Source organism: Pinus tabuliformis, chromosome X, assembly GCF_031772625.1.
Source record: "Pinus tabuliformis cultivar Carrire ecotype Pingquan chromosome X, CPIR1, whole genome shotgun sequence".
In the NCBI taxonomy this organism is placed as follows: domain Eukaryota; kingdom Viridiplantae; phylum Streptophyta; class Pinopsida; order Pinales; family Pinaceae; genus Pinus; species Pinus tabuliformis.
The window spans coordinates 1,380,147,843-1,380,166,758 of record NC_142308.1 but is presented as its reverse complement, the minus strand read 5'-3'; positions in this window follow the sequence as shown (position 1 = coordinate 1,380,166,758).

Below are 18,916 nucleotides of genomic sequence, written 5' to 3'. Positions count from 1 at the left end.
TGGGGAGCAATGCGAGAAGGTTGTTCCATAGCTCTTGTGTGATAGGGAACTCTACAAAGAGATGGTCATTGTCTTGGTTGAAATGCCTACAGAGGTAGCACCAGAATGGGCCTAAGTAACAACGCTTCATCAAGTTTGCACTAGTCGGCATATTGTTATGCTAAATAGACCACAATAGTAGCATTGTTATAGGGGCCTCTTTATCTTCCACATAAGGTTCCACCAAGGCTTAGTGACTTGTGGCTTATAGGGTTCCATCAATACTAGATATCTTATCTTGGGTGCATATGAGCCATGTTTGGCAAATGCCCATATAAGTTCGTCATCCCCAACTGTGATTCTGATGTGGGCCTCTGTTAATGCATTTAGGTAGTCTCACTAGTCTTGTTGCCAGAGTGGAGGGATGTTTAGTAAGGTCCCTAATTTCCAGGCCTGTTGAGTCAAAGTGGAATGAGCATTATCGGCAATGTGGCAGATGTGTGTGATGCCTTGATCAACAAGATGTGATTTCAGCTCTGCAGACAGCCTATGTGCATTACCATAGCCAATCCAAGGGTCTTCCCCTATGCGTACCAGAGTTCCAGACCAGATTATCCATGTTAGTCCATTTTGTATAAGGCCCATGGATTTTATAATAACCTTCCATATGATGGATATGTTTACTGTAGTCCTTTGTGCTTACCTAATTCATTCAAGAGTATTGAAAGGGGTTATGTGTTTAGAGACATCGACCTTCATACATAGACTGATATTATTGAGAAATTGCCAACATAACTTTGTTGCCAATGCTTCGGATAAAATATCTAGTCTCTTAATCCCCCAGTCTCCCCACCGCTTGGGCAGTGCAAGAGATTCTGATCTGGCCCATGCGAAGACTCTCTCGGGCTATTTCCCCTTCCATAAGAACTGACAAGAAATGTTTTGTAATCTAACCAACATTCCTCTAGGGATCTAGGCCAACATCATGTAATATATAGGCGTTGCTTCCAAGACGTCCTTGATTAGGACCAACCTACCTGCTCTGGACTAATATTTGTGGTACCATATGTTCAGTCGTTTTTCTACCTTGGTGATTAGCCATGTCCAATTGGCTGTTTTGTACCCGTGTGGCTTTAGTCAATATCCAAGGTACCTCAACCGTTCCTTTAGAGGCAGGATAGTAAAGGCAAATCTCCTGAGTGCATATTGTATTTCATATTGGGAGCATCCTATGACTGTGATAGTGGATTTTGATTCGTTCAACACCATTCCCATGGCCTTTTGGAATATACCAAATGCATTATGGAGAGATGTGAGGTCACCTATCCCTCCATTTAGAAATATGAGAACATCATCAACAAATAGCAAATGGGTCAATATGCAAGAGTTGGTAATATTGATTCCCATGATCCACCCTTGCCTATGGTCCTCTCCAATGATTCTACTAAGACCCTCCATTAAGAGTAGAAATAGGAGAGGGGATAGAGGGTATCCCTACCTAAGCCCAAGTTCTGCATGGAAAAAGGGGGATGCCGTGCCATTGATGAGTGCACTATAAGAGATGTTGGTTATACGGCACATGATCCACTTGATGAAGGAGTAGGGGAAGCCCAAATGAGTTAACAATATTCGGATGTATAGCCAGCTCACTCTATTGAAGGCTTTAGATAGGTCTATCTTTAATATCATACCTTTTAGTTTTTTGATCTGTACAAAGTGGAGGAGTTCCTGGATAGTGCCTACTGCCTCGTGTATCTGTCTACTCTGCAGGAAGGAAAATTGTTCAGAAGAGATGTGCAAGGACAGGACAGGCCTTAGGTGGTTGGCAATAATCTTTTCAATGACCTTGTAGATGCAATTACATAAGTATATAGGCCTAAAATCATTGAAAGTGAAGGGTTTTTCAGCTTTAGGGATGAGAGCTATGAATGTGGAATTGAGACCTTCCAACATTCTCCCTCGTCTTCAACAATCCTCTATGATTCTTAGCAGGTCTGCCCCTATAATATCAAAGAAGGAAATGTAAAATTCCACTATCCAACCATCCGGACCCAGGCTGTTATCCTTCTTGAGCCACCTTAAGGTTGCTTCGAGCTCCTCTAGGGAGACTCCTCTCGTAAGTTCTTGTTCTACCTCCTGGTCTATGAATCTAGACAAAAACTGGGCAGTACACATCACTTCAGCTAGAGTAGCAATAGGAGGAGCCTTGTAAATATCTTTGAAATGTGAGTTTTCCAGAGCAGCCAATTCATGAAAGGATTGAATAGATTGTCCTTGCTTGTTTCTTAGCTCCCATATTGTATTGATCACCTTCCTCCCATTAGCATATTTGCAGTGGAATTTGGTATTGTCATTCCCTTCCTTAAGCCAGATAGCCTCGCTCCATAGACTCCAACTCTCTTCTCTATCCTTCAATATTTGAGTCCTCTTATGCATTAGAGAGGCAATTTTATCCTTTTTTTCCCGGGAGTTAATAATTCCTCCGGTGCCATCCTTGAAGGTGAAGATTTCCTCCTCTACTATTCTGAGTAGTTGCTCTTCCTGTTCCCTTTTCCTATGAGCCCATGGTTTGGAAAGGGATTTCAACTCCTTCATATTATGGGCGAAGTCTTCAACTATGTTCTCGACAGTACCTGGTGGGTGAGCGTTCCAAAAATTAGCCACCATCCTCATATAGTTAACATCCCTTAACCAAGTAGAGTTAAATTTGAAGGGAGCCTTTGGCTTATCAATGAAATCCTGTAGTTCCATATAGATAGGTCTGTGATCACATAGGCCCCCCAAAACAACCCATTGTCTGATGCGAGTACCCTTATTAACCAGAGACTCTTTAATGAGGAATTTGTCAAGCCTTCTGGCTAGACTTGCCTCATGAGTTCTATTATTCCTCCATGTGGGCTGGATTTCATCATAGGGGATGTCAATTAGATTATGGTCCTCCAGAAAATTCTCAAATAATATTGATAGAGTATCCACCTGAGATTGTTGACCGCATGATTCCACATACCCTATAGATCCCCACCCAGTATTATGTTATCTTGCTAGAGGATTGTTGAATTTAGTAGTTTCCTCCAGTAATCGGCCCTATCATGACAAGGGTCATATACATTGATGATTCTATAGCCATCTTCAAGAGAGGGTGAAAAAATTTCTACTCCCAGGTATCTGAGTTCCCCCCAAACACTAAGCATCATGATAGAGCGGTTGCATGTACCTAAGGCTACCGCTCCAGATCTACCTGTGGCATCTACCGAATAAAAGGACAATCTTGGTATCCATGATTCAGTAAGGGGAGTGATGGTACAAACAGGACCTAGGGTTTCTTGGAGAAAAATGATATCTACAGCTTCCATAGTAATCAGTCATCTCAAGGATACGTTTTTCCTAGGGCTAGCCAACCCTCGGCAATTAAAGGAGAGTGTCTTCATGGAGGGGGTAGATTTAGGGTTTTCTTTGCTCTAAGAACCCAGTCAATGATTTTTTGTTTACCTGTGGCAATCTCCTCCCCTGCCTGATTCTTTGCTCCAGAGAATGGAGGTGTAGAGTCGATACCGAAACCTATAGCGTTAAGGCCCTGTGAGCATAACCTCGAGCGGAGAGGGTATCGACATTCAGTGCTAATAGGGTGGTTAGATGACAAGAGTAAAGGGGCCTTAGGAATGGATGGCTGGGAGATGGTGTAAATAGGAGGAGGATTTGCTGATTGATAAGGGCTAGCTAGGAGGGCCAGGGGGAAGGATGGGTTACCTTAGAAAGAGTAGAGCAGAGGGATACATTCGAGGAATTAGAAGCTCTAACTTGAGAGTGATGTGTAGAAGTGCATAGAGATTCAGATGCAATAAAAGTAAAGGAGTGAGGAGGACTTGTCATACCCGTGGAAGATGCATCCCCTACAGCCGCTCAAGGTCTCGTTAGAGGTGGAGAGGGTGGCCAAAGTGGAGCTTTCCCATGCTTCTTCTTTTCTTCTTTCTCGGGTGCCTTGCCCGCTTCTACAGGGATCTGTTGTGGCTGATCTTAAACATCCATTATGGTTTGAGACAGGTCCTGAGGGTTTGTAGTGCCCAGATCTTTTTCAGATGACCTTTGGCCTCCCTTGTTTATCAGGGGACAATCCTTGAATACATGGCCAACCTTGTGACATCTTCAACATCTATAAGGCACTCCTCCATAATCCAATAGCTATTTCTGAGAGTATGTCCTCCATTTAATAGTGATATGTTCCTGCAAATCCCCTCTAGTGTTCACGTGCACCGGAATCTTGGCGTAGGCCATCTTGCCTGTGGAAACGAATGAATTATCGAACTCCATATAAGTACTGAGGGAGTTGTCGATGCAATGGAAGATATCTTCAGACCAGAAGTGTAGTGGGAGCCCCGACAGTCTAATCCAGATAGAGCCGACCTCTATCTGCTCTATTTCTAGGTCGAAAAGTGGTGTCCATCTCTTCAGAAGGACAGGCGCATGCTCGAAGTGCTAGAATGGCGATAAAACCCAATTCATGTGGTCAGGCTTGACAAACCTTACACTAAGGTAGATCGGCCAAGTTTTTTCCCCAAACCTCCAAGGCCCATTAAATGGGTCGTAGTGTAATTCCAGTGTCGGATTCTTCCAACCAAAACCCTGTTTGCGAAATCTATTGTTTCCTTGAGCTGGATGTCCTCCTCGAGCCTAAGAATGATGTCCTATTCTTTAGATCTAAGGCACCTGGATTTCTTGCTAGGCCTCGGTTCTGTGGCTGTGTCCTCCCGTTGAATAGAACTATCCCCAGATACAGGATGGTTCTTAGGAGGAGGGGAAGGTGTGGAAGGTAGGGCGTGAGATAAGGGAGGGATGTTCGAGAAGCTACGTGATGGAGGAACAGATGTATGTGGCGTAATCAGGGGCTCAGAGACAGCTATGGTGGATGAGCTGGGTTGTGAAAAGGTGTAACCGAAGGATGAAGGGAGGGAGGTAAGACCAACACAAGCTTCCATAGGGTTAGGTTTAAGGCAACCCAAGGCAAATCTTATCCAGGAAGGTGATGGCAGAGGAGTGGAAAGCGATGGCCAGGTCGAGGGGTCGTCTGGCAGGATCACCGAGTGTTCGAAAGGGCCCGAGAACGGAGGTAGGCTGACGATAGTTTCATTCAACTCACAGCTAAATGGGGTCGAGGGCTTCCTTGGTTGAATGCGGGGTTGTTCGGATAGAGCCTTGCATCTATGGTTCCTCAGAGTAGTCAACAAGATTGAGGTCCATTTCTTTTGGGGAAGACAGATCGCCAACTGCCTATGGTTAACAATCGAGGGAGCAACAAGAAGGGTAGGTGAAGGTGACCAGAGCCTAAACATCGGGCGTGGAGTAGGTAGATTAAATGGCATAGTAAAATGGTAAATGCCCTGTTACAGTAGTCGATACAAGGGGAAGGTAGAGCGATCCTCTTGTCCAATAGTCTACATGTTCCTGCTTTACACTGCTTTCTGTAGTGTGGTACTACATACACGATACTCTACCCGTATTCACCCTCGCGCTCAATCAGCCCTATTATATGAACACCCTGTAGCATGTCTGTCTAACTTTGATTGTTCCCTCCTTATTGTGAATTCAGCGACCGAGTCTCTTATATACATGAAAATAAAATTCCCTTTCAAATGAGAGGTCCATATTGAGTGCTCACTTGAGTTGCTAAGTTACATTTTTCAATTAATTAAAATAAATTCATTTTATTTCTTTGGAACTAATGACTCTAGCTAGGGCACATCCTATGTAGAACTGGCATGCATTGGGGAAAAATAAAATATTTGGAACTTGTAGGTCAAGGGAAATGCTTGATTCTTTTTCTCATCACTATAGGTCTCAATCTATCTAGGTCTCACTCTATCCACGATATTTCTCTCGGATGGAACTCATTATTCATCGTCGAGTCACTGAATTTATCTGTGTTTGGCATTATCAGAATTGAAATTTCTTGATATGCATCTTTTATTAAGAATCTATCCTCTTTTCCCATCATACACTTAAGTAGGATCCAAAAGGATTTATCTAATGCAATTAGCACCCAATGCACAATACCCAACAACCTTAAGCTTCAACGATCTCCTATGTGGTTTTTCCATCCAATGAGGGAAAAGACCTATGTTAAGAAAACGAGATATGTCCTGGTATCATGGGGACTAGTGATATCAAATCATATTGGGGCTCTTGAAATTGATCCAAAGACCTAGGAATTGTTATAGTGGAAAGTGGAAATTGCCAGTGAGAACAGGACTAGTAAAACGTGTAGATGCAACCATGTAATAGTCATGACTCCATACCAAGAAAAGAGAATAATAACTTGGTAGGATGTTAAAAGCAATGTGAAAATTGCACAATTCACAAGTCAAGCACGGAACCAAGGATAAACATGAAACTAAAATCTCTTTAAATTACTCCCAAATTTAATAGAATCGATGCAAGCGTTTAAAATCTATTAATGCAACCTCAATTTTAACTTCACTAGGAACATCTAACCATATGCAACAACACAAAATTGGTTGATCATATAACTACACTCCATGAAATAAAATTCCAATATTAATATTTCATTAGGTAATGCACGAGGTGAGGAAGAGGGACCTGCAATGGAGGTAACGAAGACCATAACTCATTGCGGCCACGATAACTGCAATTTTTACCCCATATTTTACTGTTGATACCATTCTTAGGGTACGTTGTCACTCTTTGCAAGTTGTTGCACCCGTTTCTTCACTGCTGCTTCCCCCGATGGTTATGGCTACCACGATCCCACTACACCATGGAAGACATGTAACATGATACAATCGACTACACTACCAACCCGAACCCTGACTAGCAAAGCTTCTAGCAACCTAACCCTACACTAGCCCTAACTTTTCCCCGTAACCTAGCTACCTCATTCCGCATTGGCTCAGCTCCTATGGTTACCTTACCCGAAACTTCTGCCTCCAGCCTACATTTTGACAGCCTCTCCATTGATTCACCAGACCTAGATTGCCTACCACTCTCACCAGTGACCCTTCACCTCCTAGCCACATGCTCACTCTTCTCTCTGCCCTCTGAACCCTTGCCTCCCGATGAATACCTCCATGCACCTCACCTCCCCTCCACTTAGGAACGTACTACTCTTAATGTGCCCTTGCTGCAACCCCCAATAGATACTCCATTCAACATAGAAGGGGTAGCATCCACATCTTACCTTCAGGGTGTTTCGAAACCCCAGTTGTCAAAGTCTGTCACACTACATAGGGCCCTCAACAAGAGACAGAGGGTACATGTGACCCTCTATTGGACCACCCTACAATGCCCAAATCAGGGAAAACGAAGACCAAATGTGTGAACGCCTCCAGGAAGGATTTCACCCTAATGTTCGGCGAAGGTCTCAACATGGGCGAGGTGCTAAACATGGTTGGGAAAGTCCTGGTGGGTAGGGTTACAGGATGCGCCTACACTGCTGAATGCCTCAATTGTTGGGTCAAAGAAATCTGGGGAAATACCTTCAAGGACATCCCTAAATTTCAGATTCCTCCCCATGGCCGGTTTGCATTGCATTTCTCTCTAGAAAAATATACCACCCTAGCTCTATCCCATTACTGGGATATTCAAATGGCCTCGGTCTTATTGAAGAAACAGAGCTCGCTCTTCAACCCTAAACGAGAGCAGATTGGGGTCGAGCCATTTTGGGTCAGATTACCTAGCCCCCCTTGCAATACTGGTCTGAAGATGTTTTCATTTGCATTGGAAATGCCCTAGGGACTTATTTTGATTACGACAAATCATACATTCAATCCAAGAACATAGCATTAGCTCACATCCTGGTGCACTTGGACACAAGAGAAGGTCTGGAGTAAAATATTAATATGCAATGGCGGCATTTTACCAGATTCAAATCCTAGATTATGAAGGTGTTGCCTTCAGATGCCGAAATGCCACAAAGTTGGTCATATTTACATGGAATTCCCTCTGGTGTGAAAGGACACAGACCCTTCTATGGGAACTAAAGATGTTGCAGGAAAGAACACTGCCCCCACCGCGGGGACGACTCCACTAGTTGTTGCGACAACAATTGGAATGGAAACACCTACATTTCAGACTACATCCAACAGACCTCACCCCCCCTCCCTCCTCACTTGCTGATGACCAGATCACAGGCTGGTACAAAGGCTTCTTGCAACTTAGGTACTCCTCCTTCCTTGATCTTTGCTTTTATTTCTTCACATGCATTTTGCATTTGCATCACATGGCACAATCACCTCCATTCCCTGTGACTTTCTCCACCACCTCCCCATCTTTCCCCCTGCACCTTCCCCCTACCCCCTCATACACCACATCTCTCCCCTCTGATACTCCCCACCCATACAACCTAAGGTCTCATCTTTCCACATCCCATGATGGAAAATCCCCATCTAGACTGGGCCTATTATACTCCCCTCTGCCCCACAAGCCCATCTGTGGTTGAAAATCATACCTTTCCAAAGCAATTTTGATAGCGGGAACAGAAGTTTCCTCTGGCAAACAAGCCTCTCTTGGCCAGGTACTTAGAGTGTCGAATACTTATGCACAGTTTCCCCCATGAAGTGGCTCTCTTTCAACTACAAGGGCATGGCTAGCTTGCCCAAAAAACTAGCCCTCAAAAGACTTTTTGAATCTGAGGCTTTAGACATCATTTTTATACAAGAAAACTTAGGAGAAGCTGACCTCATCTCCCATACACTTGGCTCCCCAAAGCCTGGCTAGATATTTCAATCCTTTGATTTAATTGGGCATTCAAGAGGTTTGGCCTTGGGATATAACACTCGCACTATAAACCTGAGGACCTCCTGCGTAGGGGACAACTTCATCGGTATGGGTATTTTCTCATATTTGTTGGGTATGGACCTCCACATCATCAATGTATATATACCATGTCACAATAGAGAGGCCTACTGGAATCAACTTCTCAACCTAACGATCACATCCTCAGAAAATATCATCATCGGAGGTGACATAAATTTCTCCATTGGATATGGAGAATCCTTGGAGGCCAATGCACAAGTGGACAGGGTCACTGAAACTATGGAGATGTTGCTGGAACAACATCATCTGACAGACATCCCAATGACCAAGCCCCTTCCCATTTGGAGAATTTAGAGAATAGGTGAAGCTTCGTTGGCTAGAAGGCTGGACAAATTACTGATCAAGGACTCTCTGATTCAAAAGCTATCCCTCTACAGAAAATGGGTGTGATCAGTTGGGATATCAGACCATTCCAGCATATTCATAGAGATCTCAGGTCCACAAAAAAAACCAAGGGCACCCTTCAAATTCAACTCCACCTCATTAAAAGACCCATCCTACATCCAAATGATTAATTACTTCCGGCGACTCCATTCGCCATCCAGAGGCAAAACGTAGGTTGAAGGATTATGCTGCAACCTCACAATAGTAAAAAAACTCTCTATTAAATGGGCTAAGGAAAAAACCAAGAGAGATGATAGTATCCTCGCTTCAGTGGAGTAACCTATAGCTTCACTACAGGACGATTAGAACAAAGGTTTTGCAACTGCTCATGCCAAGGCTTAGCTAATTGAATTGGAAAATTAGAAGATCAAAATTTGAAAGGATCAGGAAGAAACTTGGTGACTCCGAAGTCGAGGAATCTGGTTCCAAGCAGGGTATGAAAACATAAAGCTTTTCCAAAATTATGTAAAAGGAGGAAAAATATCCAATACTATCTGGAATATGCCTATGGAAGATGGAAGCATAGCAACTACCTTCATACAACTCTCACAACTGGGGAATTCTCACTTCAGACATCTCTTCATGGCCCCCTGAGAGGCATCCATTGCTGAAATTGTCCAAGTTGCAAGGAACTTCGCTAGATTTGTGGTTGCGGACTTGATTGAGAATCTCATTTCCCCAATCACCCAGGAAGAACTAGAAGGAACACTAAAAAGGTTCAGGAAAGACAACAGTCCAGGGCCAGATGGATGGACTATTGAATTCTTCCTTGACTTTTATGAACTCATTGGACTTGATGAAGAATGCAGATCAATTGGGTGTATGTATAAGGCCATAAACTCTAGTTTCATTGCTTTAATCCCTAAATCCAACTCCCCTGCAGCTTTCAATCACTTTCAGCCTATCTCCCTCTGTAACTGATTGTACAAAATCATAGCAAAGATCACTGCAAATTGTTATCAGGAAAACTATTGTCTATTCAGAGTTACTAGTCCCACTAAGATGGGTAGCTATCTTAGAAACAAACAGATTAAAGTTACTTGTGTTTTCCTTTATGAGAGATAGATGAGAGAGAAGCAAAGAGCACCAACCTCAGTCTTTCACTAGTCTCCTTGCTTGTTTCATCTATCCTTTGATAGATCTTTCGCCACTCCTTCCTCACTTGTCCCGCTTCAAAGAACACCTATAGAGCCAAGGAAACAAAATACCATCAAAGCATAGATATCTATAACCATAAATAATGTAGGATAAGATGTACATTAACCGTATAACTGCACACATAAACAAGATTCAGAGATATACAAGCATATGGAGGAAAAATCAAATAGCTTTATTGATAGAAGTAGTAGAAGAGAGGATTACAACCAAGCTGTCTGATCCAGCATCATCCTCCCAGCATGAAATCCCTCTTCACCTCATACAAATCAATATCACCCGACAATGTCTTCAAAGAGAAACCTGCAGCACTTCCTTGCAAATTACAAAATTCCAGTCCTTGGATCTCTTGGATGAGGGATCCATATATAGATGTCTACAGGAGAGTGAGCTAGCTTCTGGGATTTTGATTAGTGTCATTTCACTGATAGTTCTTGGGTTCCACTTGGATATTTTAGATCTCATACTCATCCCTGGGCGAATTCAGAGAGGCAAGTGTCATATGAGCAGTTTCTAGAAGATTCTCTCAGTTTCCACCTATCACACTACTTCTACCATTTTTCTGCTCTCACTCATCGCACCCTACAGAAGGGATTTCCAATATGCATCACACCCACCGTGCGTAATAGGTGAGATGCATCGCACCCTATGCATGGAGAAATCTGTATGGTCCTGTTTTGACCAGTTATGAGTGGTTTTTCATGGAGAACTTCTGGGAGATGATGTAATCAACTGACATTGTTCCTTTAGGGTATGAAGAAACACTTTTAGGGGTTTAGAAGCCCTTGGTTTATGGACATATGTGATTGGGGTTGCAGTGCCCAAATATGTCTATAACACAAATTGGCTCCATCCCATCCTGTCTAGACACATCTCCTCTGAAAAGATTTCCTTTCATCAGAATAGAAAAATTCATGAAGTTGTTGGAACTGCACAAGAAGCCCTACACTCTATTAATCACAAAAGGATCAAAGGAGCCATTCTAAAAATTGATCTTGCCAAATCTTTTGATAAGGTCAGTTGGATTTATATCAAAATGATCCTCATCCATCTAGGCTTTTCTCCTCCCTTCATCAATTTTGATCATGTGTTTTATTAACTTGAAAACCTTTAGTGTTCTCATTAACTGCTCTGCCTCACATTTATTTGATGCTGAGAGAGGCCTTCGGCAAAGATGACCTCTTTCTCCACTTCTCTTCCTGATTATTATGGAGGGCCTCCGCATACTTATTGCAACAATTAAGAGGGAGGGATGATTACATGGGATAAAAAGGAATGACCTCTACCGCCTCACCCATCTACTCTTTGTTGATGATGTCCTTATTTTCCTCAATGGCAGCTTGTGAGACTCATATACTTTCCATTACATTCTTAAACTCTTTGCAAAAGCCACTGGCATGGAAGCTAATTATACCAAATCCACCATCACTCTCTCATATACAACCCCCCAGGAAGCCAAAATTTCACACCAATTCTTTCCCTTCCAACAACATCACTTGGAGGATGGCCTAAAGTACTTGGGTTTCTAGCTTAAGCCCCATTGCTACCACACTGCAGATTAGATTTGAATTGTAATTAAGATTGAGAAGAGGTTGAAAAATTGGAACCATTGATTTATCTCAAGGGTAGGTCAACTTGTGCTCATAAAATCCGTCTTGGAAGCCACCCCTATCTACTGGATGACGTTGGCTTGGATCCCTAAAGGAATTCTTTCATGCATAAAAAAGAGTTGTTGTAAATTACTTTGGAATGGATACAAAGAGGGAAAGACCTATGCATGGGTTGGTTGGAAACAGATCACTCTACCAAGAAAATGGGGAGGGTGGGGTTTAAAATACCTCTCAACATTTGCACATGCACTAGAAGCTAAGATGGGATGGTCTTTTCTCACTTCTCAGAACCTCTAAATCAAAGTCACCTTTCACAAATACATTTGACCACAACATCTCATGGACTAGATTCACATCCCAACTTGGCCTCGTATAGGGATATCTATTTCTTGGAAATCCATCCTTCATTCTATTCCCATCAGCTGAGAGGGTCTTGCTTGGAAAATCAATGAAGGAAATATGGCTCGAGTAGGCATGGATCCATGGTCTAGTGGGGGAAAAATGCACCATCTGCCTTGAAACATCATACATTACCTGAACCAGAGGCTCATTAAGGTGATCGGCTAGATTGTAGACATGGAGAACAACTCCATTTTTTAATAAGCTTGGTTATCTTCATGACACCTGGGTATTCCAGATCACTAGCACGAGAGTTGGGAAGGTTATATAAATGCCCTCAATGAAGCACATGTTCGCATAAAGGAGCGAGTTGACGAACTCATTTGGACCTCGGTTAAACATGGGAAATACTCCCCCAAAGTTGGATATCCAAACCTGCTAATGGACTGTAAACCACTTGCTCTCCTGGATTGGTGGGGAAAAATCTAGAAGCTCAAAGCACCCCGACGAGCTAGACTCTTTATGTGGAATGTGCTCAATAACAAGACACCTACAAGAGAAAATATTATGTGCGGATCATAATTTGGGCCCATATATGTTCAAAAGTCTGTCAAAATTAAATATGTGCTAAAGCCATACCAAAAGAGTGTTGTACATATTGACGCAGATCATGTTAATGTACACCTATTTTTAACACTCTCAACGTTTAGCTTTGGCAACAAATAGAACACCTCCTCTCCAAGCAGGGAAGATGGAACAGTCTCTCAATCACTGAAGCATGGAACAATTGGAGTGTTGAGCACATGGACAATAAGTCTCGATGCTTACCACTCCTCATTTGCTGAAAGATTTGGCTGATTAGAAAGAACATCATTTCTAAAGGATCTCCCACATAATGGCTACTCATTTCAGCAAAGATTGCATTTGCATATCATGAAATCCCCGAGGAGACATAGACTACTACACCTCGACCACATGCCCCTGAAATTATAGATCGATCCATCCTGTGCACATATTTTGATGGTGGAAGCCAATCTCATGGATGTGGGGGAGGCATTCTTTTATACCTATCTGATCAGCACCATTGCCAAATCAAGATGGATTTGGGGGAGGGAACAAACAATTTTGTAGAACTAATTACACTTAGACACCTACAACATTTTGCACTGGTACACTCATGAAATAATATTCAGACATTTGAGGACTCCAAAATCATCATAAACTGGTTCAACAACATAAATAATTTTCATTCTCATACACTTAGAAACATTTTAGATGAGATTGTGGTTTACAAGGCGCAATTTAACTCTATCATCTGTCAACACATTTACAAGGAACATAATGAGGCTGCTGAAAAGTTATCCAAGGAGGCCTCGACACAACCTAGAGGTCTGTGGATGATATAGGAACAACACGGTGTAGAACAATATCAGTACTACCATTGGCCATACATTGATAGAGCATGTATTTGGGTGGATAGGGCCTCAACTTTTGATGGAAAATAACAACATAGTATTATATGTATATATTTATGCTTATCAGTATGTTTTTCTTTTGCATGCAAAACTCTGATCACCCTGTGTGGTGAATATGTGCAGCACTCTTTTGGTATGGTTTCAACACATATTAATTTTTGATAGACTTTTAAACTGGTTTCGGCTAGAAGTTTATGCATATGCCAATGGTGTTTAAAGATTTGAATTCTTTCAGATAGCTTGAGATATTCCATGTCAATGTAATATAAAAAAGTTGGACCAAACTCATGGAACTCTAGGTTTTGAAGGTAAACCCTAGCCTCCTCTGAAATCAATGGCCAGAATAACCCAATAGCCAATTGTTAACTGCCCAACATATATCCCTGTGGTAAGAAGTGGAAAGCATTCATACATCAGAAATGGTAAAAATATATTCGTGGACTTTAATCTACATTTCATGAATAGGCCTATCTCAATACATGTTAACAGGGGACTATAATACAAAATGACAAAAGAAAAGGTTCTTAGCATACTGAAAATTAGGATTCAAATATATAATGGAGCACCCTTTAAGATCACAAGGAAACATGGAAATAAGCCAACTCTCTTGTGCGATGCAATTTACTACTGATCGGTCTAGATGAACTTGGATATGATGGTGGTCATCATTTTAATAAATGCATGTCCTCGCACAGCAACTCTATACACTTCTTGAAATGATTTAGCTGTATGGAAAATGTTCTCAAGGATTCAAAACTGAGATTGGTGTTGGATTAAGTTTGCACCATACTTTTTGCAGCTTTCCCATGAAATTTAGGTGGAGTGATAGTTTCAAGGATAATAGATCCCATGGCTAATATGATTGAAGGATAGTGGATAGAAATAAGATGCATTTGAACAAAATGCATAGCAGCTGAAACCATGGAAGTTGCTTTTTCATGTTTAATTGCATTTCCATTGGATTCCAATCCATTGTTATGAGCTCTAACATCAAAAGATAGTGCCATGGACAGGCTTAGTCTACCTAGACTACTCATCCCTTTTCCCATATTATCTCCTGACTTTTTCAGGCTTCCTGAGGCCAAACATATAGAAGATTCTTGAGGAGAAGCATCGAAAGCTCAAAATGATTATTTTTGAAAAAAGGATGTACATAAATTGGTAGGATTTGGTAACATTTAGACCCCATTATAAGATCTTGATTCATGACATCTGCTCAAAAGTGGCAAAACAATAAGTAGTTGATCTAAAACAGACATATATATGACACACACTTGGAAAGGTCCGTGTCAATAGTTTGCTAAATCACTAAATAGGAGTTTCTCCTAGAACAATTTTTTTTCTCTATGGGGTTTTTAGATACATTTGTAAATGTTTACTTATATTGAGAAGGTATAACTGCATATGGTCTACCTGACTAATGTTGTCCAGTCTATTGTGCATGTAAATTGACTCCAAGAGATTTACCAAGATTAATATTTGGGGAACCACCACACAATGTTAATGTTGGAGAGGAAAGTGACAATGTTGTAGAATTGGATGACGTTGAGGAAACTGGCTGCATTTGTTGCTATTGCTCCTGCTACTAACACAAATGAGGATTACTGAAAGATGTTTCTTGGGAATTTAACCCATGCATTTTCTATTGTTATAGACATATTTGGGCACTACAACCCAAATCACATATGTCCATAAACCAAGGGCTTCTAAATCCCTAAAAGTGTTGTTTCATACCCTAAAGGAACAAGGTCAGTTGATTAAATCGTTTCCAAGAATTTCTCCCTAAAAAACTACTTAGAACTGGTCAAAACTAGACCATACAGACTGCTCCACGCATAGGGTGCAATGAATCTCACCTGTTACACACGGGGGCTGTGATGCATACTAAAAGGCCCTTCTATAGGGTGCGATGAGTGAGAGCAGACAAATGGCAGACACGGTTTGCTAGGTGGAAACTCAAAGAATCTTCTAGAAACTGCTCATATGACACTTGCCTCTCTGAATTTGCCCAGGGATGAGTAAAGGATCATGAAATCTCCAAGTGGAACCAAGAACTATCAGTGAAATGACACTAATCAAAATCCTAGAAGCTGATTTACTCTCCTGCGAACATCTATATATGGATCTGTCATCCTAGAGATCCAAAGGATGGGATTTTGTAATTTTCAAGGAAGTGTTGTTGGTTTATCTTTCAAGACATTGTTCGGTGATCTTGCTTTGTATGAGGTGAAGAGGGCTTTCATGCTAGGAGGATGATGTTGGATCAGAAAACTTGGTTGTAATCCTCTCTTTTACTACTTCTATCAATAAATCTATTTGAGTTTTCCTCCATATGCTTGTATGTCTTTGAATCTTGTATTTGTATATGCATTTATATGGTTAATGTACATCTGATCCTACATTTTTTATGGTTATAGATCCCTATGCTTTGATGGTATTTTTCTACTTTGACTCTACAGGTGTTATTTGAAGTGGGACGAGTGAGAAAGGAGTGGCGAAAGCTCTATCAAAGGAGAGAGGAAACAAGCAAGGAGACTAGCGAAAGACTGAGGTTGGTACTCTCTCCGCTTCTCTCTTATCTGTCTCTCATAAAGGAAAACACAAGTAACTTTAGTTTGTTTCTTTCTAAGATATCTACCCGTCTTAGTGGGACTAGCGGCTCTAAATGGACACTAGTTTTCCTGATAACAAATTGGTGACTCTGCTGGGGAGTGAATAGTTTGTTTGTTTTGTTACTGTTGTTTTCTTTATAGACCACAGACGGAGCCTGAAGTTAAGCCAACTAGCCTTCGATCTACTTTCGCTATGCAACTGCAAAGTAGATCATTGCTGCTTCTGTCAATCTCCAAGTTGGTTTATGAACTAAACATCTAACTTGTAAACATCCTAAGTGCCCTGGTGGTAGTTCAAATAACCTCATTAGATCAGCCCCTATACTTTCTGTTTACTGACAATCATTAGCTTAGTGTAAATCCCTGAACATAGCTGCAAACTGTGAGTGAAAACCAAGCTCAGTCTTGTCCCTGGACCATCGCACTGCCTCTCATTGGCAATTTGGATGCATCGCACCTCCTGTGTGGTGCAGGTGAGATGCATCCCTGTTTCCCTATGTTACAGGTGTGATGATTGACTAAGACTATTTCTACCTCCAGATTTTGGTTTTTTCCTCATTGTCTTCAGCTTTATTTAGTAGTTTTGCTGTCTATGATTAGTATATCACTCTTGAAACCTTCTTCCTTTGCATTATTTCAGCCTCCATTAGAAGGAATTGTGAATGTTTTTTTATGTATCTTTCATCATTTACACTTCTCCTTAGCAAATAGTAGCTTAATCAGACTGTCGTATTTTGATTTGAAAGTGTCGCAAGTGTCATTTTCAGTCAAGAAAACGAGTGTCATATCCTCTTTTAGATAGTCAATTACACTTTTTCCATTGTATTTGATTTGAATTAATAGTATTTCAAGTGTTGAAAGCAATTTTAAATTCGAAATCGCAAAGTGTTGTCTTAGCCTTCCTTTCATTTTTTGAAGAAAAAATTGTTAGTACTATCGCTCTCAAAGAAGATAGTTCAGATCTATACTTAGTTTTCTTTTGTCATTCTCACATTAAGGAAATTGAAAAAACAATACATGCATGTGCATTAGCATTTAGACTGCATGCTAAAATTGATTTAGGAAAAGTGCATCTAGTGTGTGATCTCTGCTCTATGTTGAAAGAATTTCATTTCTCTTTCCTTAGTAGCGAGGATTTTCATTGAAAAAAGAAAATAAATGACTACTTATCATCTTAGATTGTACATTTAGGAGTTGTATATCTACATCACGCGGTGAACCTTAAAGGCAAACTTCTTAAGAAAGATCAACTATAAAATAAACCTCAATGAACATAAAAATTGTTTGCAACCTAATGCACAACATCTAGAAGCCTAGGTTAGAGACGTATTCTGGCATCGTAAAGCCTCGTAACTATCACTTTCATCATAGGTTGGGTAATTCCTCCTCTTTGATATGACAAGTGCTAGTATGGACATGTGCTCCCACGTACTGTCGAGTATATATTGGGCGACCACAATAGGCTACATCCTTTATCCTTAGGAAGTCATGTCTGCCGCCCTTTTGATCGCAATACACTGAACACAACATTCGGGAAGATTGACTGCCTTATGGTAAAAAGTATTCTGCAGTTTTGTGATTGGTTTGGTAATCCCTCTATCTAGATTTCTAGAGTAGTCACTTTCATTCCTTTTTAGACTCCTTAAAAGAAAAGGTCCATCTGAGCACTTTTCACTTCAGGCTCATTAAAAATTGAAGACGACTAGAGTCATCTTTAGCTTTTTATTGACTCTTAAAAATTGAAAAAGAAAGTTGTGTCAAAGCATCATAAAATTTATTTTAATCAGAATAACGTCACTATTCCCTCATTGGTCTTTGGGTTGAGAAAAATGGACTCTACTAATCAAGGATTTCCCCTTGGAGGAAATCCTAGTCCCTTCTCCTCTTGGGGGGATGTCGGTGCTCCACAAGTGGCCACATTGTCCCTTCCAGGACTCACAATTGGCATGCCAGTATGGCTTTTCTCGACCTCTATCATTCAAAACACTGCAATTCCTTAGCAATCAAATCAACAACTAGATGATACCAAAGTTGCTCCCCTACCTTCTACTTCGTTTGTTTCTCCCTCTCCTTCTTCCTCTTCACTTGGTGAAGCTAGTAACGCTAAAAACCAAGTAACTGAGAAGAAGAGGAAAGGAAGGAGGAGAATAAGAAGAATCTAATGACAAAAGGGGGCAATCGTGCATCATCTGGCAAAAATCCACACACTGCACCTTCTAAAGCTAAATCTCCATGTGTCATTTGCAAGGGAGATCACTATCATCGAGATTGTCCCTGCATCCCACGGATCCTGACTGACTGATCTCCCCACTTGCACAATCTGGTGTCTTCAACCTCTGACGATCATGTTTAGAGCACACCATAAACTAGTGAAAACGAAGCCAATGGAAAGAAAGGAAGATCTAAACTTCCTTGTAGATTGTGTGAAGGCGATCATGTCCTCCAACATTTTCCTTTCCTAGATGAAGCTAAAAGAGTCTTGGATAATCATCTCGCGTCACCACAACAACTTCCTCCTAGATACAAGAAACTCTTG